We start from the raw sequence: 27,310 nt of genomic DNA on the forward strand, positions 1-27,310 counted from the left end.
CCTCAATATGCCTGGGCTATTCCACTCTAATACCAATTCACTCAGCTAGACATTTGTTAGTTGATCTCTTTTTAATTATGGAAGGTTCTGTAAATTCATATATACACAGAACTTTCTATAATTATATATGTATATATAACAACTTCATATATATATATAACTTCATATATATATAACTTCATACACACACACACATATATATATATATATATATATATATATATATATATATATAATAAAGAGTGGTCTTGTTTTTGCGTGAAGAACAGCAGAGCCATTCCGAACAAGTTAGAGGGGTTGGTTTTGACTGCTTATTTCAGTTGATAACAACATGTGTAAAGATGGATATGCCGGTAAATGAGGATTTGGGGATCATTTGCATTGAGTAATAGTTTTAATTCCAAGAAGTAAAGAGTATCATCAAGGAAGTGCATAAAAGTTCATATTTGTCAGACAGTGTAAGAAGAAGAAGAGGAGTGAGAGGACAGGGAAAGAATATTTTGAGAGATACAATTGGAGCTAGAATAGGTTTTTGGTACAGAAAGTCAAATCCTGTGCTTGTGATACACAATTAATTGTTCCTCAATCTCTGGGGTAACAGAACACTGAGACAGGAGTTAGACAATTCGGGTTTAAGTATCAGCAGTTTTACTTAGCTGGCAATGATGCACTGGGTAAATAATTTAAACCCCTGAGTTTCAGTTTTCTAATCATCTGATGGATATAAAAGTCTCTCCTCTCAATCATTTTCGAAGTGTTGCTGTGGGGCTCAAATACTGTAATATACGTAGAGATGCTTTCCAGCTTACATGGCATGATGCAGATGCGGGAGATTATTTGTAAGGTACTTGTTATATATCCCCTCCTGAGTTTTAGCTCAGTTATTATCAAGTCAAGAATCTAACTGGGTGTATTAACAAAATGTAGCAATGGCTCATAAGAATTTAGTTTTGCTTTCTGGCAAATAGCACATCATTTGCTGAAAGAAACGAGAAAATACATGTCAAAGTCCTTTGAAATCTGTGATGTGATATTCATAAACCTTACTACTGTATTTCTTATTCTTAGTTGTCTTTATTATATATAAATATTTATGTGTATATATACTTATAAACATATATGAATATTTAATACCTTACATATGTGTGTCTTATATATATAATTTTAATGGGCAAACAAAAGGGGATTCAGGAGTCATTAAATTTTGACAGGTTTCTCTGATTACCATTCAGTACACAAAGCTACTGCTAAATTACAAGTATCTTACAAGGGAGTTTGTCATCAATTATTGACAAATTAGCAGGGGTCAGTCTATCAGATTAATTTGTATGAAGCTGAAACCATGGAGAATAACAGCAAATGAAGTGGTATGTCCCAGCTCCACAGAAATACATCCTGCTAATTAAACAACAAAAAGTAAAATCTCACAATTTGGATGTGCCTATTCCAATCTAGCTTCTGTGAATATACACACTTTTGAATAACATGTTCAACTGCTGAAAAGACAGTTTTGAGCTGCAGGAATCCAGAAATTATGTCAGTAATAGCAATAATATTAATAATAATGATTACTTAAATTTATATAGCAGATACATATAAGATTCAGAGGTTGAGGAAACAGGAGAGAAGCCACATTGAGATAGCAGATTAAAGTGGGAAACATCTGTTTTTGTAAAAGTGGATGGGAGCCAGAATCTTCCTGCTTGCTAACCGATTGTAATAATTTCATTTGGTCAGAAGGGATTCATATATGTTCACACTTGTAAAACACAGTTTTCTATTTGCTTCCACCTCTTCCTACTCACCATATTCTGCTTTTCTTTCTCATCATCAGTGTTTGGATTTTTTTTTTTTGGTTGTTTCTTTTTGGTTTTTATCATCTCTTCTTGTGTTTCGATTCCAGGAGACAGATACATGTGACATCTTTCCAAACTTTCACCATTTGCTTGAGATATCATTTAATTCCAGTATGTTTGGGGTTTGGTGGATGGAGCACTGCACTGAGGTTCAGATGTTTGGATTCTTCTTCTAGTTCTGCCGCTAAACTGTTGTGTGACTTGAAACAACTCTTTTCTATCTGGGTCTCCATTTTCTCATCAGTAAATGACGGAATTAGGTACATTTTTTTTTCAGGTTCATTTCGGGAGTTGGTGATGGACAGGGAGGCCTGGCGTGCTTTGCAATCCATGGGGTCGCAAAGAGTCGGACACGACTGAGCGACTGAACTGAACTAGCTACATTCAGTATTTAAATATTCTATTTTGTGGATCAGATGACTTCCTTTGGTGATATGGAATGCCTAAGAAATGTTTTCCAGTGGATAGGCTATTAATAGAAATTTTGAGTTAGCTCATTACAGGTTTTAGACGTTTGCTTTGATAAAGGAGTTTAAACATAAATATGTTCGCCTATTATGGTACCATGTAAGGCTGCACAGCTTCAGGAGCACTTGGTGAAGGAAAAGAAATACTCAGATATCATATTGAGGATTAATAGCATGAGAGAATTTCAGCTTTGTTTAAAATAGGGTTCATAAATTTACAAGGTCAAGGGATTCAGTGTTCCAGTGACAATTTGTGTTCAAAAGAAACAAAATCTAAGTTTAATTTTGAACACTGAGTACTAGCAAGGGTCCACTTTAAACCAGCGTATTATCTAAACCCATAGCACTTCAAAATGGAAGCTACTTGAACTAATCGTGAGAGTGTTGTAAGGCTACTAGAGATCCTAGTTGTAGCCTTCCCCCATACCCGCCCCTATGCCTTCAAATCAAGGCCTCAGTTTCTAGGTCTACAAAGCTTAGATTAAGTAAATAAGTAAAGTTGCTCAGTCGTGTCCGACTCTTTGTGACCCCATGGACTCCTCTGTCCATGGGATTCTCCAGGCAAGAGTACTGGAGTGGATTACCATTACCATTACCATTCCCATCTCCAGGGGATCTTCCCGACCGGGGGATCGAACCTGGGTCTCCCGCATTGTAGACAGACGCTTTACCGTCTGAGCCACCAGGGAAGTCCTACAAGCTTAGATTAAGAAAGGGGGCGAAAAAAAAGTGAATTTCCCATAAACGCTAGAGAGGGGCGTTTCTCATTGGTTCAGCATTCCTTCGACCGTTTCTTTCATTGAGAAATCTGACCACCTGTTGCTTCCAGATTAGTTTTCTTGTTGCTTTGAATTCTTGCTCACCTTGATTGTGTGTGTGTGCGCGCAAGCGTGCACGCGCGCGTCTCTGTGATTAATTTTCTCTTTAGACCCCTTAAAGTACACCCACAGATATTTGTACAGCATTGCAGCGAAAACAAACTTTTTCAACAGCTATTAAGTGTAGGTAAAGGGCGAAGACCAGCTCCCCAGCCAACCGCCGCCCCTCCAACACTCCCCCGCCTCCTCTCGGCTCACTTCCCCCGCCCCCACCGCTAACCCCACCCCCGCGCGCCAGGTCGGGGCAGAGTTACGTCACCAGCAGCCGGCGGTTTCTCGGGATGCGCTGGGCGCTGAGGCCAGCGGTGACCCGCGCGCTGGGCGCAGCGCAACCGGAACCTGTCCTTCCCCTATCCAACCGCCCTGTTGGTAGCTAAGGGAATCCTGCCCCCCCGCCCGGCGTCTGGCCGGAGAGGGTAGGGGAAGAGGCAAGTAGGGAGGCGGCTTGCTGTAACCCTCCGGTGCGGCTGTAGCGGGAGGCGTTTACCGTTCTGAGGAGCATCCGTTTGAAAGCCCTGTAAGGCAAAATGGTCTAACAAAACGCTTGAAGTTGTGGAGGGGAGGAGGCCCACCGGACTGCCAGGGCAGAGGAAAGGGTAGAGTCAGAGTAACAGGGAGGCCCTTGGTCCCTTGGCCTCAGGTGGTCAGGCTGCCTCAGTCTCGCAGCTCTGCTCGAAGCTTCGCATTGCAGATGGAGGTCCTGACAGACTAGTGGGAAACTTTTGGGTGAGGACAGGCAGGGAAAGTGTCCTACGAAAAATCGAGGACGGAAAAAGGGTGAGGGGACAGTTAGTTTGGCTAACTGATGACTTGGTGGGACAGGGTCCTAGATTGGAGGAGTCTCCCTGAGGTGAAAGTCTCCAGAGATTTCTTTCACAGGGACAGCCTGAGGCAGAACAGGGAGGAAAATGGGGACGTGGGGGCGCAAATTTAGAGCAGGCTAACTTCAGCTCGACATGAGAAAAATTTACCACAGAATTTTAGCTGTTGGCAAACGCGCGCTGCTGCCTCGTCGAACTATGTGACGGCTCTTCTAACCGTCGAATTCCAACCTTATGATGAGATATCAACTGTATTTGTTTTTTAGTTCCCTGAGTTAATTATTCTTCCTGTATGATAATTACATAATAATCCCTCTCAGCATTATTTATATTGTTTTCTTATGGATGAAGAAATCCGCCCTTCCCAGATCAGCTGATGATATAATTTAGAATATTTTGTTTGTTTGAAATTTTAACACCTTATTGTCTTGGATATGGATAATAGAACTTCTATAGTTGTACATTTAAAATACAGTAAGCTTAATTAAAACACTAGTAATTAGGGCCATTCAAGTTGAACTTATAGTTTATCTTCCTATTATAGACTGTAGACCCAAACCTTTCTACATAAAGGAATGTAATTGGAAATAAATTAATATTCAAAGCTAGTTAATATTCATAAGAATGCACTTTGAGATCTTGAGAAGGGAAATTTGATCACTAATTTTAAAATTATTTTGACAGTTTTGTTTCCTTTTATTTATTTATTTTTAAAGCTGAGATGAAAACTCTTGGTGAATATTTTGCATAAACAGCCACATGGAGATGCAAGAGTAAAAAACAGGTAACACTTATCTGGAGTTATATGAAGAAAGCAGTAGAAACTGGAATGAACAAAACAGAACAAAAAGAGAAAAGCCATTTAGGTAGATTTCAAGGAGCAATATTAAATAGCAAAAAAAAAAAAAAAAAAGCCATTGCACACCAAAACTTGCTTTCCTTGAAGGATTTTAATATTACACAATCATAGTAAGCACAACTACATCTTTAATGAAATTCGCTGGGCCTGGCACATAGTAAGCCCATATTACCTATTTGTTGATTGTGCTTGAATGATATAAAATTTTTCCCTCTTTATTTTAACAGACTCTCTGCTGGATGCCAGAACTTCACAAGGGTTTCTGTTATACTAACTATATTTTATTTTATTTTCAGAGTAACTGAAACCTATTGGAGGTTAGTTCGCCACTGGAAACTACCAAAGGGCCTTTCTTTTATCCACCCCACTACCTCTGTGCAGCCTCACTTAACCTCACACCTCAGGTGAGGGGGAAATCAGAGAAAGACCAGCAGCTTGCCAGTGCTGGTAGCCTCATTGCCAGTTTCTTCATCCTTAAAGCTACAGATAATCTGACAGTAAGCATTAGGATTTTTTCAGATCTTCCTATTCCCCTAACAACCCTCATTTTTAGTCAGAGAATGTCTACCAGATATGTAACCCTGATATTTTCCTTTTAATTGGAGCATAATTGCTTTACAATGTTGTGGTGGTAGAAAGTAGCATTGATATATAAAAACTAACTTGTGTAAAATAGATAACTAGTGCAAAGTTGCTATATAACAGGGAGCCCTGACTGGCGCTCTGTGATGACCTAGAGAGATGGATTGAGGGGGTGGGGTGGCAGAGGGAGGCTCAAGAGGGAAGGTGTGTGTGTGTGTGTGTGTGTGTGTGTGTGTGTGTCTGTGTGTGTGTGTGTGTGTGTGCTCAGTTGCTTCAGTCATCTCCAATTCTTTGGGATCCTAGGGACTGTAGCCTGCCAGGCTCCTCTGTCCATGGGATTCTCCAGGCAAGAATCCTGGAGTGAATTGCCATGCCTTTCTTCCTGACCCAGGGGTTGAACCTGCATCTCCTGTATCTCCTGCATTGCAGGCAGATTCTTTACTGTTGAACTACTGAGAAGCCTATCTATCTATCTATCTATCTAAATTATATATATTGTATAATTTCCTATATATATATTATATATATATATAATTATGACTGATTTGTATTGATGTATGGCAGCGACCATGACCCTAATACTTGACTGTAGTTTCTAGAACTCTGTTGTCCAATCCAGTACCACTAGCCACATGTGGCTATTAAAATTTCAATCAGTTTAAATTAATCAAAATTTAAAATTGTGTTCTCAAGTCCGACTAGTCATATTTTACATGCTTAACAGACATATGTGGCCATATTGAATAGTTCAGATGTAGAATATCCCAACATTGCAGAAAATTCTTTTGGACATGGCTGCTCTAGAAAGCATGCCAGCCCCTTGTCATATCTGCAGTTTAAAAGATATTCAAACTCAGGTTTCTTGACAAACAAGATTAAGGTAAAGAAAATATTCTCTAGTAGATCAAGAAGTAGCTGTATAAGGCAGGGCTTGAGTTAATTGGCTCAGTGGAGGGCAAAACAAAACAAAACAAAACAAAAACATGGCAGTACCACTCGTTTAATTTGACCATACATATTTAGGGTGGAAAAGTGAGACCTATGTTGAAGCGTTTTTCCAGAGTGCTTTGGCTATTATTTCAGACCATTTGTTCAATGTTAACATCAATGACTCAAAGCATTTCTACATACACAGTTATAAAATTTAAAGACAGTAAATGGAAGGGGGGCTTCCCTGGTGGCTCAGAGGTTAAAGTATCTGCCTGGAATGCAGGAGACCCTGGTTTGATCCCTGGGTCGGGAAGATCCCCTGGGGAAGGAAATGGCAACCCACTCCAGTACTCTTGCCAGGAGAATCCCATGGAGGGAAGAGCCTGGTAGGCTACAGTCCATGGGGTCGCAAAGAGTCGGACACGACTGACTTCACTCACTTCACAAATGGAAGGGGAAGAGTTGATTCTAAGAGCATCTGCATTATCACAATATTACTTTAGAAATTGCCATTAATATATCCTTTGTATCTTCCCTATTGTGCGTTTCAAGAGCTGAGTAATACAGGTAGGAACACTGCAAGCTGCAACATCTTTAAGTTTCAAAATTACTGGTACTAATAATGATTCACATTTCCGTAATGAATGTCTTACATTTTAGAAAGTGTTCTTCTCATTTTTCTTTCCATGGATCTCACAATGCACTCCTGATGTAGATAGGGCAAATATTACTATTCTTTTCTTAGGGTTCTTTTCTTTCTAGTCTTCTTTGCTTTGACTCAGATGCCACCTCCTCCATGAAGCTGTTTGTAGAAGTGTTAACTCTTTAGCTCTTGTTCAGTATGGTTGGTACATGTCTTAAGGTAGTTACCAATGCTGTTGATGTACTTTTGATCTTAATAGATTCACATTTCCTCTAAGACAGAAGTTGTGTCAGATTTATATTTGTAGTTTTTTTTCTTTTTATTTTATTAAGATAAAACTCATATTACATAAAATTAACTATTTTAAAGTATACAATTCAGAGATATTTAGTATATTCACTGTGCTGTGCAACCATCACTTTCTAATTACAAAACATTTTCATTGTCTCAAAAGGGGACCCTGTACCTATTATTAATGTCACTATTCCCTGCCTGCCTACAACCCCTGGCAACCACTAATCTTTCTGTGTTTGTGGATTTATCTATTCTGGATATTTCAACTAAATGGAATCACACACTATGCAGCCTTATCTGTCTGACTTCTTAGCATGTTTTCAGGATTTTTTCACATTGTTGCATATGTTGGTATTTCATTCAGATTTATATTTGAGTTTTGTATTTTACTAAAGAGGCACTCAGTAAATAGTAGCATAATTGTTTAATGGTGGACTATATTACCCCAACAACAAATTTTACCCTAAACTCCCATAACCTGACAGCATATGCTAATGTAATGCAGTCTGTATAAATAGATAAGGCCTGAACCTGATTAAATTCTGTTATTTCATCCTTAGCTACTCAGAACATCTAAGCCTTCAACATTAACCATCAGAAGACTTTCTCTATCCATTCTGAGACATGGCACAAACATGTCGTTTTTTCTGACAATATCCTGTTGTGACATCTTCTCCTACTGAAGTTCATCTGTGGAAGGAAGGTAAGGTGTTTTGAAACATTTTAGCTCTGCAGATCATATCTGATCTTTAATGGCTCAGCTGCCCAGATTTCACAAAGTATTAATATATAAAAACAAATTATTTTGTAATATTTCACAGAAGATCCTTCAATATTAAAGATTTGAACCTGAATCTGTGTTTAAAGGTTCATAGCATTATGTTTTAATAAACACATTCTCAGAAAAATTTCCATTTCTTGTTTAGTGTCTTCCTTGTATGACTGTTGGAATTAATGTATTAATTAAATTTTAATATATTAATAGTAAATTGTACTTAATAAAATTAATTAATATATAATTATTGGAAACAATCATTCTAAAATAATGATATGAGGCAACCACACTAGTAAATAGAACACACTAACAGATATGATTTACATTCTTCTATTAGAAGAAGCTAATTAATACTGACTGAAGAGAATGGATTATAGAGTAGTAGATGCAATGAAAGTGAAAGAAAGTGAAACTGAAGTCTCTCAGTCGTGTCTGACTCTTTGCAATCCCGTGGACTGTAGTCTACCAGTCTCCTCTATCCATGGGATTTTCCAGGCAATAGTCCTGGAGTGGGTTGCCATTTCCCTCTCCAGGGGATCTTGCCAACCCAGGGCTCAAACCTGGGTCTCCCACATAGTAGACAGACGCTTTACCATCTGAGCCACCAGAGAAGCCAGTAGATGCAATGAAAGGAGAAGTTAAATGTCATTAATTAAATTAATTTTATTATTAATTATAGTTTGTTACATTTCAAATAAATTTGACATTTGAGAGCAAGGGCTATGCCTGCCTCTGTTACTAGCTGTTCACATTAATAGATATTGAAAAAATAATATGTTTACTGATTTAAGAGTGAGGAAAGATCCAAAGTTGTCTTTTATCAGATGTCTTTATTAGCAATGCACCAAGGAGCACTTTAGAGAAGATTGGCTGTTCTTAGCATTTTTTAATTACAGAAACTCTTCTAAAGATGGTTAGTGATTGTGAAGCTTTGCTTTATTGCAATATTTTCTTTACATAGGGATTACTAAAGATGCTTTAGCATATTCTGTTTTGTTAAGTAAAATGTTTAAAGTACTATATAGATGAAAATCATATTTTATCATTACAGAATTATAATGTCTTGTTTATACTTTACTTTTTAAACTTAATAAAGTTTTAATTCCCATCCATAAAAATAGTTATAGTGCATAAGTTTATCTTCACATTAAGCTGAAATATTACAGTTATCTAGCACAAAAATTTATGTGAGAACTTACATCATTTATATCAATAAAATTATTTTTATATAGAGGCATGTCAAGTGAAAAGTAAATTTCAAAAATTTGGTTCATATTTTAATTCTTTTATAATTCTTAATGTTACCATGTTTCTGTTTTGCATATACATTAACTGGTATTATATTTTAGATTCCATATATAAGTGACATCATACAGTATTTGTCTTCAACTTATTTAACTTGGCATACTATTCTGTAGGTCCATCCACTTTGCTTCAAATGACAGAATTTTATTTTCATGACTCAGTAATATGGTAGGTGGGTTCCATATCTTCACTATTGTAAATAGTTCTGCTATGAACATTGGGGTGTATGTATCTTTTTAAATTAGTATCTTTGGATATGCACTCAATATGGAATTTCTGGGTGATATGGTTGTTCTATTTTTAGTTTCCTGAGACCCCTTCATACTGTTTTCCACAGTGGCTGCACCAATTTAAATTCTCACCAACAATGTACAAAGGTTCTCTTTTCTCCACATTCTCTCCAGCATTTGTAATTGTGTATATTTTGATGATAGCCATTTCTACAGATGTAATATCTGTAGATATGTAATATCTGTGATATCTCATTGTTACATTTATTTGCATTTCTCTAACAATTAGCAATGTTGAACATCTTTTCATGTACCTCCTGACCATGTGCTTCCTTGCAAAAATGTCTATTCAAGTCTTTTGCCCATTTTTTACTGGCTTTTTTATGTTAAGTTCTAAGAACTGTTTATATATTTTTGAAATTAACCCCTTAGTAGTCTTATCATTTGCAAGTATTTTCTGCAGTTCTGTAGGTAGAGTTTTCTTGTTTTCAGTGGTTTCCTTTGCTGTGCAAAAGCTTTTAAGGAGCAAGCTGCCATTTACTTATTTTTGCTTTTATTTCTTTTGCCTTAGAAGACTGATCCAAGAAAATATTGCTGTGACTTATGTCAAAGAATATTCTGCCTATGTTTCTTCTAGGAGTTTTATGACATTTGCTCTTACATTTAGGTCTTTAAACCATTTTGAGTTTATTTTTATATATGGTATGATGGAATGTTTTAATCTCATTGTTTTGTATGTGGCTGTCCAGTTCTCCCAGCACCACTTGTTGAAAAGTCTGTCTTATCTCGATTGAATATTCTTGATTCCTTTTTCATAGATTAGTTGATCATGGGTGCATAGATTTATTTGTGGTATCTCTATTCTGTACCATTCATTGATCTATGTCTGTTTTTATGCCAATACCACACTGCTTTGATACTGTAGCTTTGTATTATAGTCTGAAGTCTGAGAGGTTTTTATCTCCAGCTTTGTTCTTTTTTCTCAAGATTGCTTTGGAAGTTTGGCGTTTTGTGTGGTTCCACATTAATTTTAGGATATTTGATCTACTTCTGTGAAAAATGTCATGGGTATTTTAATAGGGATTGTATTAAATCTTTTGATTGCTTTTAGTAGTATGGACATTTTAAAAAAGATTAATTCTCCCAGACCAACAGTATGGGATATATTTGCATTTCTTTGTATCATCTTCAATTTTTTTCATCAGTATTTTATAGTTTTCAGAGTACAGATCTTTCACTTTCTTGGGTCAGCTCATTCATTGGTATTTTATTCTTTTTGATGCAACTTCAAGTGGAATTGTTTTCATGATTTTTCTTCCTAATATTTCATTATTAGTGCATAGAATTGTGACATGTTTCTGTATATGAATCTTATATCTTGAAAACTTGCTAAAATCATTTATTTAGATAGTTTTTGGGGTGGAGACTTTAGAATACTTTTTATAATGTATCATATCATCTGCAGACTATAAATTTTTTCACTTCCCTTCTGATTTTGAAAATTTTTATTATTTTTCTTGTCTGACTTTTGTGGCTAGGACTTCCACTACTATGTTAGATAGAAGTGGTGAGAATGGGCATGCTTGTCTTGTTACTGAATTTAGCAGAAGGGCTTTGAGTATTATATTGGCTGTGGGCTTGTCATAAATGGTATTTATTGTGTTGAGATAGGATCCCTCTGTACTCACTTTGATGAGAGTTTTTTTTTGATGAATGGATGTTGAATTTTATTAACTCCTATTTCTGTGTCTATTGAGATGATCATGTGATTTGATTTTCATCCTTCCTTTTGTCATTGTGATGTATCATGTTATTGATTTGTGAGTGTTGAACCATCTTTGTGACCTTGGAATAACTCCAAGTTGATTATGGTATATGATCCATATATATTGTTGGATTCAGTTTGCTAATATTTTGTTGAAGATTTTTTGCATCTGTATAGAAAAGCCCTTGAATGTTCTTCTATTCTTAATTATGTTAATTTATACTAAAGCATGTGTGTGATTCTGTGAACTATATATCTAGGAAGAACAAAGCAACTCAGGGTACAGAGGACTTCACTGTGAGAAACAAAAGCCAGTAAAGTATGGATCTGTTTCTTTTGTGTGTGTGTGAGAGCCAATTGCCTTTTATTGTTTTTAAATAAATTTATTTATTTTAATTGGAGGCTAATTACTTTACAATATTGTGGTAGTTTTTGCCATACATCTACATGAATCAGCCATGACTGTACATGTGTTCCCCCATCCTGAACCCTCTTCCCTCCTCCCTTTCCATCCCAGCCCTCTAGGTTGTCCCAGAGTTCCAGCTTTGAGTGCCCTACTTCATGCATCAACCTTGCACTGGTCATCTATTTTACATATGGTAATACACATGTTTCAATGCTATTCTCTCGAATCATGCCACCTTCCTTCTCCCACAGAGTCCAAAAGTCTGTTCTTTACATCTGTGTCTCTTTTGCTGTCTTGCATATAGGGTCATTGTTACCATCTTTCTAAATTCCATATATACATGTTAATATACAGTATTGGTGTTTCTCTTTCTGACTTACTTAATTCTGTATAATAGGCTCCGGTTTCATCCACCTCATTAGAACTGATTCAAATGCATTTTTTTGTAATAGCTGAGTAATATTCCATTGTGTATATGTATCACCACTTCCTTATCCATTCGTCTGTCGATAGACATCTAGGTTGCTTCCATGTCCTGCTGCTGCTAAGTCACTTCACTTGTGTCTGACCCTGTGTGACCCCATAGACAGCAGCCCACCACCCTCCTCTGTCCTTGGGATTCTCCAGGCCAGAATACTGGAGTGGGTTGCCATTTCCTTCTTCAATGTGAGAGGGTGAAAAGTGAAAGTGAAGTCGCTCAGTCTTGTTTGACTTTTCATGACCCCATAGACAGCAGCCCACCACCCTCCTCTGTCCATGGGATTTTCCAGGCAAGAGTACTGGAGTGGGTTGCCATTTCCTTCTCCAGCTTCCATGTCAGTCTTGTTTGACTTTTCACGACCCCATGGACTGTAGCTTACCGGAATCCTCTGTCCATGGGATTTTCCAGGCAAGAGTACTGGAGTGGGTTGCCATTTCCTTCTCCAGCTTCCATGTCCTAGCTATTGTAAAAAGTGCTGCAATGAACAGTGGGGTGCCTGTGTCTCTTTCAGTTCTGGTTTCCTTGATGTGCATGTCCAGCAGTGGGATTGCTAGGTCGTATGGAAGTTCTATTTCCAGGTTTTTTTTTTAAGATATCTCCATATTGTTCTCCATAGTGGCTATACTAGTTTGCATTCCCACCAACAGTGTAAGAGGGTTTCCTTTTTACCACACCCTCTCCAGCATTTATTGTCTGTAGACTTTCTGATGGTAGCATTAGATGGTACCTCATTGTGCTTTTGATTTACATTTCTCTTATAATGAGTGATGCTGAACATCTTTTTACGTGTTTGTTAGCCATCTGTATGTCTTTGGAGAAATGTCTGTTTAGTTCTTTAGTCCTTTTTTTATTGGGTCGTTTATTTTTCTGGAATTGAGCTGCATGAGCTGCTTGTATGTTTTTGAGATTAATTCTTTGTCAGTTGTTTCATTTGCTATCATTTTCTCCCATTCTGAAGGCTGACTTTTCACCTTGCTTATAGTTTCCCTCATTGTACAAAAGCTTTTATGTTTAGTTTGGTCACATTTGTTTATTTATTTATTTTTTTTTCATTTATTCACACTACTCTGGAAGGTGAGTCATGGGAGGATCTTGCTGTGACGTATGTCAGAGAGTTTTCTGCCTATGTTTTCTTCTAATTGTTTTATAGTTTCTGGTCTTACATTTAGATCTTTAATACATTTTGAGGATATTTTTGTGTATGGTGTAACAAAGTCTTCTAGTTTCATCTTTTAACAGGTGGTTGACCAGTTTTCCCAGCACCACTTGTTAAAGAGTGTTTTTTCTGCATTGTATATTTTTGCCTCCTTTGTCAAAGACAATATGTCCATAGGTGCATGGGTTTATCTCTGAGCTTTCTGTTTTATTCCATTGATCTATATTTTTGTCCTTGTGCCAGTGTCATACCGTCTTGGTGACTGTAGGTTTGTTAGTCTGAAGTCAGGCAGGTTGATTCCTCCAGTTCCATTCTTCTTCCTCAAGATTGCTTTGGCAATTCGAGTTTTTTTGCTTTTCCATACAAATTGTGAAATTATTTTTTCTAGTTCTGTGAAAAATACCATTGGTAAGTTGATAAAGATTGCATTAAATCTGTAGATTACTTTGGGTAATATACTCATTTTCACTATATTGATTCTTCCAATCCACGAACATGATATATTTCTTCATGTATTTGTATCATCTTTGAGTTCTTTCAGCAGGTTTTTTTTTTTTTTTTTTTTTAGTTTTCTATATGTAGGTCTTTCATTTCTTTAGGTAAACTTATTTCCAAGTATTTTATTCTTTTCGTTGCAATGGTGAATGGGATTGTTTTCTTAATTTCTCTTTCTGTTTTCTCATTGTTAGTGTATAGTAATGGAAGGGATTTATCTGTATTAATTTTATATCCCACAACTTTGCTAGCAGGATTATAGCTAGTAGTAGTTTTCTGGTGTTGTCTTTTGGGCTTTCTATATAGAGGATCATGTCATCCACAAACAGAGTTTTACTATTTCCATCCCAGTTGGGATTCTTTTATTTCTTTTTCTTCTCTGATGGCTGTGGTTTGGACTTACAAAACTGTGTTGAATAGTAGTGGTGAGAGTGGGCACCCTTGTCTTGTTCCTGATATTTAGAGGAAATGCTTTCTGTTTTTTTTTTTTTTTCCATTGAGGAAAATGTTTGCTGTGGGTTTGTCATATATGGCTTTTATTATGTTGAGGTATGTTCCTTCTATTCCTGCTTTCTGGAGAGTTTGACCATAAATCACTGTTGTATCTTGTCAGAGGCTTTCTCTGCATCTATTGAGATAATCATTTGGTTTTTAATGTTTCAATTTGTAAAAATTGTGTATCATATTGATTTGCGAATATTGAAGAATCCTTGCATCCCTGGGATAAAGCCCACTTGGTCATGATGGATGATCCTTTAAATATGCTGTTGGATTCAGTTTGCTAGAATTTTGTTAAGGATTTTTGTGTCTATGTTCATCAGTGATATTGACCTATAGTTTTCTTGTTTTGTGGCATCTTTGTCTGGTTTTGGTATTAGGGTGATGGTGGCCTCATAGAATGAGTTTGGCAGTTTATCTTCTGGTGCAATTTTCTGGAAGAGTTTGAGTAGGATAGATGCTAGCTCTCCTCTAAATTTTTGGTAGAATTCACCTTGACACCATCTGGTCCTGGACTTTCGTTTCCTGGAAGAATTTTGATTACAGTTTCAATTTCTGTGCTTGAGGTGGGTCTGTAAAATTTTCTATTTCTTCCTGGTTCAGTTTTGGTAGGTTATACTTTTCTAAGAATTTTTCCATTTCCTTCAAGTTGTCCATTTTATTGGCATATATTTGCTGATAATAGTCTCATGATTCTTTGTATTTCTGTGTTGTCTGTTGTGGTTTCTTCATATTCATTTCTAATTTTATTGATTTGATTTTTCTCCTTTTGTTTCTTGATGAGTCTGGCTAATGGTTTGTCTATTTTATCTTCTCAAAGAAGCAGCTTTTAGTTTTGTTGATTTTTGCTATAGTCTCCTTTGTTTCTCTTTAATTTATTTCTGCTTCAATTTTTATGATTTCTTTCCTTCTACTAACATTGGGGTTATTCTTCTTCTTTTAGATGCTGTAGAAGTAAAGTTAGGTTGTTTATTTGATGTTTCTCCTGTTGATTGAGATAGGTTTGTATTGCTATGAACCTCCCTCTTAGTACTGCTTTTACTGACTCCCATAGGTTTTGGGTTGTCATGTTTTCATTTTCACTTGCTTCTATTCATATTTTGAATTCATTTTTTATTTTTGCAATGATCTGTTGGTTATTCAGAAGCATGTTGTTTAGCCTCCATATGTTTGTGTTTTTAATAATTTCTTTTCCCCTGTAGTTGACATCTAATCTTACCACTTTGTGATCAGAAAAGATGCTTGAAATGATTTCAATTTTTTAATATTTACCAAGGCTAGAATTATGGCCCAGGATGTGATTAGTCCTGGAGAATGTTCTGTGTGCACTTGAGAAAAAGTTGAAATATATATATATATATATATTGTGTGTGTGTGTGTGTGTGTGTGTGTGTGTGTGTGTGTGTGTGTGTGTGAAATACCCTGTAGATATCAATTAGATCTAACTGGTCCCTTGTATCATTTAAAGCTTATGTTCCGTGCTAATTTTCTGGTTGCTTGATATATCCATAGGTGTGAGTGGGTTATTAAAGCCCCTCACTATTATGAGTTGCTGTTAATTTCCCCTTTCATTCTTCTTAGCATTTGTCTTACATATTGCGGTGCTCCTGTGTCAAGTGCATTTATATTTATAATTGTTTTATCTTCTTGGATTCATCCTTTGATCATGATGTAGTTTCCTTCTTTTTCTTTTACCATGGTCTTCATTTCAAGGTGTATTTTATCTGATATGAGTATTGCTGCTCCTGCTTTCTTTTGGTTCTCATTTGCATAAAATATATTTTTCCATTCACTTTCAGTCTCTATGTGTACCTTGTTTTGAGGTGGGTCTCTTGTAGACAGCATATATAAGGTTCTTGTCTTTGTATCCATTCAGCCTGTGTTCGTCTTTTGGTTGGAGCATTTAACCCATTTACATTTAAGGTGGTTATTGATAAGCATGATCCACTTACCATTTACTTTGTTGTTTTGGGTTTATTTTTAGAAAACTTTTCTGTATTTCTTGTCTAGAGAAGATCCTTAGCATTTGTTGAAGAGCTGGTTTAGTGGTGCTGAGTTCTCTCAGCTTTTGCTTCTCTGTAAAGTTTTGGATTTCTCCTTTATATCTGAATGAGATGGGTTGCTGGTTAGATTAATCTTGGTTGTAGGTTTTTCTCTTTCATCACTTTAAGTATGTCCTGCCATTCCCTTCTGGCCTAAAGAGTTTCTTTTGAAAGATCAGCTGTTATCCTTGTCGGGATCCCCTTGTGTGTCATTTGTTGCTTTTCCCTTGCTGCTTTTAAGTTTTGCTCTTTGTGTGTGATCTTTGTTAGTGTGTTTAAAATGTGTCTTTGGGTGTTTCACCTTGGATTTCTCCTGTTTGGGTTTTTCTGGGTTTCTTGGATTTGCACAACTATTTCCTTTCCCATTTTAGGAAAGTTTTAACTGTTACCTACTCAAGTAATTTCTCATGAACTTTCTTTGTCTTCTTCTTCTGGGACACCTATGATTCAAATGTTGGGGCACTTAACATTGTCTCAGAGTTCTCTGAGGTTGTCCTCATTGCTTTTATATCTTTTTTCCTCTCTAGTTCATTATTTCCAACACTCTATTTTCCACCTCAGTTATCCTGTCTTCTGCCTCAGTTATTCTACTGTTGGTTCCTTCCAGAGTGCTTTAATCTCAGTTATTGCATTGTTCATTATTGATTGACTCGTCATTGTTTCTTCTAGGGCCTTATTAAACATTTTTTGCATCTTCTCAATACTTGTCTCTAGTCTACTTATCTGTAAATCCATTTTGTTTTCAAGATTTTTGATCATCTTTATTGTAATTATTTTGAATTCTTTTTCAGGTAGACTCCCTATCTCCTCCTCTTTGATTTGGTTTCATTTTTTCTTAATATGAATTTATTTATTTTTATTGGAGGCTAATTACTTTACAATATTGTATTGGTTTTGCCATACATCAACAGGAATCTGCCATGGATGTACACGTGTTCTCCATCCTGAACACCCCCTCCTACCTCCCTCCACATACCATCCCTCTGGATCATCCCAGTGTACCAGCCCCGAGCATCCTGTATCATGCATTGAACCTGGACTGGCAATTCATTTCACATATGATATATATGTTTCAATGCCATTCTCCCAAATCATCCTACCCTCTCCCTCTCCCACAGAGTCCAAAAGACTGTAGAACAGTCTATACATCTGTGTCTCTTTTGCTGTCTCACATACAGGTTTATCATTACCATTTTCTAAATTCCATATATATGCATTAGTATACTGTATTGGTGTTTGTGTTTCTGGATTACGTCACTGTATAATAGGCCCCAGTTTCATCCAGCTCATTAGAACTGAGTCAAATGTATTCTTTTCAATGGGTGAGTAATACTCCATTCTGTGTATGTACCACAGCTTTATTATCCATACATCTGCTGATGGACATCTAGGTTGTCTCCATGTCCTGGCTATTATAAACGGTGCTGCAGTGAACATTGGGGTTCATGTGTCTCTTTCAATTCTGGTTTCTTCAGTGTGTATGCCCAGGAGTGGGATTGCTGGGTCATATGGCAGTTCTGTTTCCAGTTTTTTAAGGAATCTCCACACTGTTCTCCATAGTGTCTGTAATAGTTTGCATTCCCACCAACAGTGTAAGAGGGTTCCCTTTTCTCCACATCCTCTCCAGCATTTATTGCTTGTAGACTTCTGGGTTGCAGCCATTCTGACTGGCGTGAAATGGTACCTCATTGTGGTATTGATTTGCATTTCTCTGAAAATGAGTGATGTTGAGCATCTTTTCATGTGTTTGCTAGACATCTGTATGTCTTCTTAGGAGAAATGTCTGTTTAGGTCTTTGGCCCAATTTTGATTGGGTCATTTATTTTTCTGAAATTGAGCTGCAGGAGTTGCTTGTGTATTTTTGAGATTAATTCTCTGTCAGTTGCTTCATTTGCTGTTGTTTTCTCCAATTCTGAAGGCTGTCTTTTCACTTTGCTAATAGTTTCCTTTGTTGTGCCAAAGCTCTTAATTTTAATTAGGTCCCATTTGTTTATTTTTGCTTTTATTTCCAGTATTCTGGGAGGTGGATCATAGAGGATCCTGCTGTGATTTATGGTGGAGAGTGTTTTGCCTATGTTCTCCTCTAGGAGTTTTATAGTTTCTGGTCTTACATTTACATCTTTAATCCATTTTGAGTTTATTTTTGTGTATGATGTTAGAAAGTGTTCTAGTTTCATTCTTTTACAAGTGGTTGACCAGTTTCCCCAGTACCACTTGTTAAAGAGATTGTCTTTACTCCATTGTATATTCTTGGCTCCTTTGTTGAAGATAAGGTGTCCATAGGTATGTGGATTTATCTCTGGGCTTTCTGTTTTGTTCCATTGATCTATAGTTCTATCTTTGTGCCAGTACCATACTGTCTTGATGACTGTGGCTTTGTAGTAGAGCCTGAAGTCAGGCAGGTTGATTCCTCCAGTTCCATTCTTCTTTCTCAAGATTGTTTGGGTATTCGAGATTTTTTGGATTTCCATACAAATTGTGAAATTAATTGTTCTAGCTCTGTGAAAAATACCGTTGGTAATTTGATAGAAATTTCATTGAAACTATAGATTGCTTTGGGTAGTATACTCATTTTCACTATATTGATTCTTCCAATCCATGAACACGGTATATTTCTTCATCTATTTGTGTCCTCTTTGATTTCTTTCACCAGTGTTTTATAGTTTTCTATATATAGGTCTTTAGTTTCTTTAGGTAGATATATTCCTAAGTATTTTATTATTTTTGTTGCAATGGTGAATGGAATTGTTTCCTTAATTTCTCTATTTCCTCATTATTAGTTTATAGGATTTCTGTGTGTTAATTTTATATCCTCCAACTTTACTATATTCATTGATTATCTCTAGTAATTTTCTGGTGGAGTCTTTAGGGTTTTCTATGTAGAGGATCATGTCATCTGCAAACTGAGAGTTTTAATTCTTCTTTGCAGATTTGGATATCTTTTATTTCTTTTTCTGCTTTGATTGCTGTGTCCAAAACTTCCAAAACTATGTTGAATAGTAGTAGTGAAAGTGGGCACCCTTATCTTGTTCCTGACTTTAGGGGAAATGCTTTCAATTTTTCACCATTGAAGGTAATGTTTGCAGTGGGTTTGTCATATATAGCTTTTATTATGCTGAGGTATTTTCCTTCTATTCCTGTTTTCTGGAGAGGTTTTTTTTTTTATCATAAATGGATGTTGAATTTTGTCAAAGGCTTTCTCTGCATCTATTGATACTATCATATGGTTTTTATTTTTCAATTTGTTAATGTGGTGTATTTCATTGATTGATTTGTGGATATTGAAGAATCCCTGCATCCCTGGGATAAAGCCCACTTGGTCATGGTGAATGATCTTTTTAATGCGCTGTTGGATTCTGATTGCTAGAATTTTGTTAAGGATTTTTGCATCTATGTTCATCAGTGATAGTGGCCTGTTGTTTTCTTTTTTGTGGCATCTTTGTCAGGTTTTGGTATTAGGGTGATGGTGGCCTCATAGAATGAATTTGGAAGTTTACCATCCTCTGCAGTTTTTTGGAAGAGTTTGAGTAGGATAGGTGTTAGCTCTTCTCTAAATTTTTGGTAGAATGCAGCTGTGAAGCCATCTGGACCTGGGCTTTTGTTTACTGGAAGATTTCTGATTACAGTTTCAATTTCTGTGCTTGTGATGGATCTGTTAAGATTTACTATTCCTTTCTGGTTCACTTTTGGAAAGTTGTACTTTTCTAAGAATTTGTCTATTTCTTCCAAGTTGTCCATTTTATTGGCATTTAATTGCTGATAGTAGTCTCTTATGATCGTTTTTATTTCTGTGTTGTCTGTTGTGATCTCTCCATTTTCATTTCTAATTTTATTGATTTGAGTTTTTCTCTTTGTTTTTTGATGAGAGTGGCTAATGGTTTTGTAATTTTATTATTTCATCTCAAAGTACCAGCTTTGGCTTTTTTGATTTTTGCTATGGTCTCTTTTGTTTCTGTTACATTTATTTCTGTCCTAATTTTTAAGTTTTCTTTCTTCATTTCTTCCTTTTCTAGTTGCTTTAGTTGTAGACTCAGGTTCTTTATTTTACTTTGTTCTTGTTTCTTGAGTTATGCCTATGTTGCTCTGAGCCTTTCCCTTAGCACTGCTTTTACAGTGTCCCACAGGTTTTGGGTTGTTGTGTTTTCATTTTCATTTGTTTCTATGCATATTTTGATTTCTTTTTTGATCTCTTCCATGATTTGTTGGTTATTCAGTGGTGTGCTTTTCAGCCTCCATGTGTTGGAATTTTTAACAGTTTTCCTCCTGTAATTGAGATCTAATCTTACTGCATTGTGGTCGGAAAAGATGCTTGTAATGATTTCAATTTTTTTGAATTTACCAAGGCTAGTTTTATGGCCCAGGATGTGATCTATCCTGGAGAAGGTTCCGTGTGCACTTGAGAAAAAGGTGAAAATCATTCTTTTGTGGTGAAATGTCATATAGATATCAATTAGGTCTACATGGTGTATTGTATCCTTTATAGTTTGTGTTTCCTTGGTAATTTTCTGTTTTGTTGATCTATCTATAGGTATGAGTAGGGTATTAAAGTCTCCCACTATTATTGTGTTATTGTTAATTTCCCCTTTCATACTTGTTAGCATTTGTCTTACATATTGCGGTGTTTCTATGTTGGGTGCATATATATTTATAATTGTTATATCTTCTTATTGGATTGATCCTTTGATCATTATGTAGTGTCCTTCTTTGTCTCTCTTCACAGCCTTTGTTTTAAACTCTATTTTATCTGATATGAGTATTGCAGCTCCTGCTTTCTTTTGGTCTCTATTTGTGTGGAATATCTTTTTCCAGCCCTTCACTTTCAGTCTTTATGTGTCCCTTGTTTTGAGGTGGGTCTCTTGTAGACAACATATATTTGGGTCTTGTTTTTGTATCCATTCAGCCAGTCTTTGTCTTTTGGTGGATGCATTCAACCCATTTACGTTTAAAGCAGTTATTGATAAGTATAATCCCATTTCCATTTATTTTATTGTTTTGGGTTCTTGTTTATACTCCTTTTTTGTTTTTCCTGTCTAGAAAAGATCCTTTAGCATTTGTTGGAGAGCTGGTTTGGTGGTGCTGAATTCTCTCAGCTTTTGCTTGTCTGGAAAGCTTTTGACTTCTCCTTCATATTTGAATGAGTTCCTTGCTGGGTACAGTAATCTAGGCTGTAGGTTACTTTCAACACTTTAAGTATGTCTTGTCATACCCTCCTGGCCTGAAGATGTTCGATTTAAAGATCAGCTGTTATCCTTACGAGAATCCCCTTGTGTGTTATTTGTTGTTTTTCCCTTGATGCTTTTAATATTTGTTCTTTGTGTTTGATCTTTGTTAATTTGATTAATATGTGTCTTAGGGTGTTTTGCCTTGGGTTTATCCTGTTTAGGACTCTCTGGGTTTCTTCGACTTGGGTGATTATTTCCTTCCCCATTTTAGGGAAGTTTTCAACTATTATCTCCTCAAGTATTTTCTCATGGTCTTTCTTTTTGTCTTCTTCTTCTGGAACTCCTATGATTCGAATGTTGGGGCATTTAACATTGTCCCAGAGGTCTCTAAGATTGTCATCATTTCTTTTAATTTGTTTTTCTTTTTTCCTCTAATTCATTTATTTCTACCATTCTATCTTTTACCTCACTAATCCTATCTTCTGCCTCCCTTATTCTACTATTTGTTGACTCCAGTGTGTTTTTGATATCATTTACCACTAGACCATTCAGGTATGACCTAAATCAAATCCCTTATTATTATACAGTGGAAGTGAGAAATAGATTTAAGGGCCTAGATCTGATAGATAGAGTGCCTGATGAACTATGGAATGAGGTTCGTGACATTGTACAGGAGACAGGGATCAAGACCATCCCCATGGAAAAGAAATGCAAAACAGCAAAATGGCTGTCTGGGGAGGCCTTACAAATAACTGTGAAAAGAAGAGAGGCGAAAAGCAAAGGAGAAAAGCAAAGGTATAAGCATCTTAATGCAGAGTTCCAAAGAATGGCAAGAAGAGATAAGAAAGCCTTCTTCAGTGATCAATGAATGAAATAGAGGAAAACAACAGAATGGGAACGACTAGAGATCTCTTCAAGAAAATGAGAGATACCAAGGGAACATTTCATGCAAAGATGGGCTCGATAAAGGACAGAAATTGTCTGGACCTAACAGAAGCAGAAGCTATTAAGAAGAGGTGGCAAGAATACACAGAAGAACTGTACAAAAAAGATCTTCACGACCCAGACAATCATGATGATGTGATCACTAATCTAGAGCCAGACATCTTGGAAAGTGAAGCCAAGTGGGCCTTAGAAAGCATCACTATGAACAAAGCTAGTGGAGATGATGGAATTTCAGTTGAGCTATTTCAAATCCTGAAAGATGATGCTGTGAAAGTGCTGCACTCAATATGCCAGCAAATTTGAAAAACTCTGCAGTGGCCACAGGACCGGAAAAGGTCCGTTTTCATTCAATCTCAAAGAAAGGCAATGCCAAAGAATGCTCAAACTACCGCACAATTTCACTCATCTCACATGCTAGTAAAATAATGCTCAAAATTCTCCAAGCCAGGCTTAAGCAATACGTGAACCAGGAACTTCCTGATGTTCAAGCTGGTTTTAGAAAATGCAGAGGAACCAGAGATCAAATTGCCAACATCTGCTGGATCATGGAAAAAGCAAGAGAGTTCCAGAAAAATTTCTATTTCTGCTTTACTGACTATGCCAAAGCCTTTGACTGTGTGGATCACAATAAACTGTGGAAAATTTTGAAAGAGCTGGGAATACCAGACCACCTGACCTGCCTCTTGAGAAATCTGTATGCAGGTCAGGAAGCAACAGTTAGAATTGGACATGGAACAACAGACTGGTTCCAAATAGGAAAAGGAGTACATCAAGGCTGTATATTGTCACCCTGCTTATTTAACTTCTATGCAGAGTACATCATGAGAAACACTGGACTGGAAGAAACACAAGCTGGAATCAAGATTGCCAGGAGAAATATCAATAACCTCAGATATTCAGATGACACCACCCTTATGGCAAAAAGTTAAGAGGAACTAAACAGCCTCTTGATGAAAGTGAAAGTAGAGAATGAAAAAGTTGGCTTAAGGCTCAACATTCAGAAAACAAGGATCATGGTATCTGGTCTCATCACTTCATGGGAAATAGATGGGGAAACAGTGGAAACAGTGTCAGACTTTATTTTTGGGGGCTCCAAAATCACTGCAGATGGTGACTGCAGCCATGAAATTAAAAGACGCTTACTCCTTGGAAGAAACGTTATGACCAACCTAGGTAGTATATTCAAAAGCAGAGACATTACTTTGCCGACTAAGGTCCGCCTAGTAAAGGCTAATGTTTTTCCTGTGGTCATGTATGGATGTGAGAGTTGGACTGTGAAGAAGGCTGAGCGCCGAAGAATTGATGCTTTTGAACTGTGGTGTTGGAAAAGACTCTTGAGAGTCCCTTGGACTGCAAGGAGATCCAACCAGTCCATTCTGAAGGAGATCAGCCCCGGGATTTCTTTGGAAGGAGTGATGCCAAAGCTGAAGCTCCAGTACTTTGGCCACCTCATGCGAAGAGTTGACTCATTGCAAAAGACTCTAATGCTGGGAGGGATTGGGGGCAGGAGGAGAAGGGGACGACCGGGGATGAGATGGCTGGATGGCATCACGGACTCGATGGACGTGAGTCTGAGTGAGCTCCGGGAGATGGTGATGGACAAGGAGGCCTGGTGTGCTGCGATTCATGGGGTCACAAAGTGTCGGACATGACTGAGTGACTGAACTGATTGCATTATTCACTATATATTGACTCTTTTATTTCTTCTAGGTCCTTGTCAAACCTTTCTTGCATCTTCTCAGTCCTTGTCTCCGGGCTATTTATCTGTGATTCCATTTTGTTGTCAAGATTTTGGATCATTTTCATTATCATTATTTGGATATCTTTATCAGGTATTTTCCCTATCTCTTCCTCTTTGTTTGGTTTGATGGGCATTTCTCCTGTTCCTTTACCTGCTGGGTATTCCTTTGTCTCTTCATCTTGTTTATATTTCTGTGTTGGGGGTGGCCTTTCTGTATTCTGGCAGTTTGTCGAGTTCTCTTTATTGTGGAGTTTCCTCACTGTTGGTGCAGTTTTACGGGTGGCTTCTCAGGGTTTCCTGGTTAGGGAATCTGTGTTGGTGTTCTGGTGGGTGGAGCTGGATTTCTTCTCTCAGGAGTGCAGTGAAGTGTCCAGTAATGAGATGTCACAGGGTTTGGAGTGACTTTGGGCAGCCTGTATATTGATGCTCAGGGGTGTGTTCCTGTGTTGCTGGAGAATTTGCATGGTATATCTTGCCTTGGAACTCTTTGGCCCTTGAGTGGTGCTTGGTTTCAGTGTAGGTATTGGAGAAGGAAACGGCAACCTACTCCAGTGTTATTGCCTGGAGAATCCCAGGGACGGGGGAGCCTGGTGGGCTGCCGTCTATGGGGTCGCACAGAGTTAGACACGACTGAAGTGACTTAGCAGCAGCATAGAGGCCTTTGATGAGCTCCTGTCGATTAATGTTCCCTGGAGTCAGGAGTTCTCTGGTCTTCTCAGGATTTGGACTTATGCCTCCTGCTTCTGGTTTTCAGTCTTATTTTTACAGTAGGCTCAAGATTTCTCCATCTATGCAGCACTGTTGATAAAACATCTAGGTTAAAGGTGAAAAGTTTCTCGACAGTGAGGGACACCCAGAGAGTTTCACAGAGTTATTTGGAGATGAGAAGAGGGAGGAGGGAGATTGTGATGACAAGAATTAGATGAGGTGCAATCAAAAGAGGAGAGAGCAGGCTAGCCAGTAATCACTTCCTTATGTATGCGCCACAGTCTGGACTGCTCAGAGATGTTCACAGATTTACACAGAGAAGAGAAGAGGGAGGAAGGAGACAGAGTTGACCAGGAGGATAAAGAGGGGAATCAAAAGGAGAGAGACAGATCCAGCCAGTAATCAGTTCCCTAAGTGTTCTCCACCATCTGGAACACACAAAGAGAGTCACAGGGTTGTGCAAGAAGAGAAGGGGGAGTGAGTACATAGAGGTGACCTGGTGGAGGAAAAGAAGAGTCCAAAGCGGGAGAGAGCTGTCAAGCCAGTAATCTCGCTGCCAAGTAAAAATGGGTACTGAAAATTGGGTTCTTAAAGGTACAAAATCGATAACAAATACCAAAAAGCAAAACTTAAAAATCTAGAGTAGAGGTTTGATTTTCCAAAATGCAATATTAAAGAAAAAAAAAGCAAAGCCACAAAAATTATAATATATATATATGAAGTTTACTTTAAAAAATAGGGTCTCTATTTTTTTGCAAAGTAATAGGTTATAAAAATGAAAATTAAAGGAGTAATAGAGGACTTAAGAATTTAAAAAAATTAAAGAATGATAGTAAAAATAGTGAAAATATATCTAGGACTTTCTCTGGTGTTGTTGTGGGCAGTGTGCAGTCAGTTCATTTTAAGATAGTTCCTTGATCCGGCTTATATTTCTCAAGATCTATAGGGCCCTTCCTATGTAGTTGGTACTAACTACAGGGTTTTAATCTATTGCACCTGTCACTTCCAAAGAGGTGCCCTCTGTTTTAACTTCTTCTGTTTGCTGGTCTCTTTAGTGTCTAATTTCCACCCTGATGCAAGAGGGTGGTGGTGGATCCTTTTTTAGGCTCACTTGTTCAGTCGTACTGTGGGGAGGGGGGAACCCTGCAAACAAATAGCACTGGCGTGTGCTCGCAATGTCTCGGCCGCACTGGGTTTGCCCACACTCACAGCATGTGTGCTTTCCCTGTCTACACTGCTTAGGCTCTAGATTGCTCTGCCGGGAACTATCTGAGGTTGGCCCTGATTTGTATGCACTTCTCAGGTCTAAGCCACTCAGGTTCAGGTACTCGGGTAGTCCTCAGAGGCACAGACTCAGTTGGGCCTGCGTTTTGTGCCCTTACCAGGTCCGAACAGCTCAGGTGACCAGGTGTTTGGAGAGTGTGGTCACTATGACTTATCACCTCCCCTGTCCCTGTCGCTCGGTTTTCTGGGTATACAATCAGCGCACCTTCTCAGGCAGATGTTGACCATCTGGAATCCCAAGAAGTCTTGGTTAGCAATGAAGCCTGCTTGGAGTTTGGTAGATAATGCCTCTCTGGTGCCGTGATTACCCCCTTTTGGCTCTGGCTGTCGTTGCCTTCCTGTTACTGGAGGGGGATGGTCCGGCCTGCAGCCAGCTAGCTCTGCTCAGTCCTTTGTTCTGTGAGAGGGTCTGGCAGTGTTTTAGGTTAGGGCTTTTCACGTGGTAGCTATCCCACAGTCTGGTTTGCTATCTCAAGTTAGTTCCCTCAGATTGCCCTCGGGGCATTCAGGCTCAGTTCTTACTCTAAGCAATGCAGCCAGTGCCTCCCTGCCCAGCCCCCACTTGCCAGTGGTGGATGCAGGCATCTGCACTGCTTCTCTGCCAGGGGAGTTACCATTGGGCATGTAATCTGTGGGTTTTAATTATTTATTTTTCCTCCTGGTTATGTTGCCATCTGTGGTTCCAAGGCTTGCCATAGACTCGGCAGTGAGAGTGTTTCCTGGTGTTTGGAAACTTCTCTCTTTTTTAAGACTCCCTTCCCAGGATGGAGCTCCATCCCTATTTCTTTTGTCCCTCTTTTTATCTTTTATATTTTTTCCTATCTCCTTTTGAAGATAATGGGCTGCTTTCCTGGGTGCCTGATGTCCTCTGCCGGCATTCAGAAGTTGTTTTATGGAATTTACTCAGCGTTGAAATGTTCTTTCGATGAATTTATAGGGAAGAAAGTGTTCTCCCTGTTGTATTCCTCTGACATCTTAGGACCGCCC

The 27,310-nt window shown here is 37.8% G+C and overlaps 1 long non-coding RNA gene across 2 annotated transcripts in view; it reads left to right on the forward strand.

Moving 5' to 3' along the window:
* The first annotated feature begins 3,589 nt into the window (after positions 1 to 3,589).
* LOC138930342 (uncharacterized) overlaps positions 3,590 to 27,310 on the forward strand; it is a 140,567-nt gene continuing 116,846 nt past the window's right edge. The window contains exons 1-3 of one of the 2 annotated variants that reach the window (XR_011446158.1): positions 3,590 to 3,718; positions 5,178 to 5,378; positions 7,891 to 8,033. This is a non-coding gene — a long non-coding RNA (uncharacterized lncRNA). The remainder of the gene's footprint in view (positions 3,719 to 5,177; positions 5,379 to 7,890; positions 8,034 to 27,310) is intronic. The other variant, XR_011446159.1, reaches the window with a different exon arrangement.

This window comes from Ovis canadensis, chromosome X, assembly GCF_042477335.2.
Source record: "Ovis canadensis isolate MfBH-ARS-UI-01 breed Bighorn chromosome X, ARS-UI_OviCan_v2, whole genome shotgun sequence".
In the NCBI taxonomy this organism is placed as follows: Eukaryota; Metazoa; Chordata; class Mammalia; order Artiodactyla; family Bovidae; genus Ovis; species Ovis canadensis.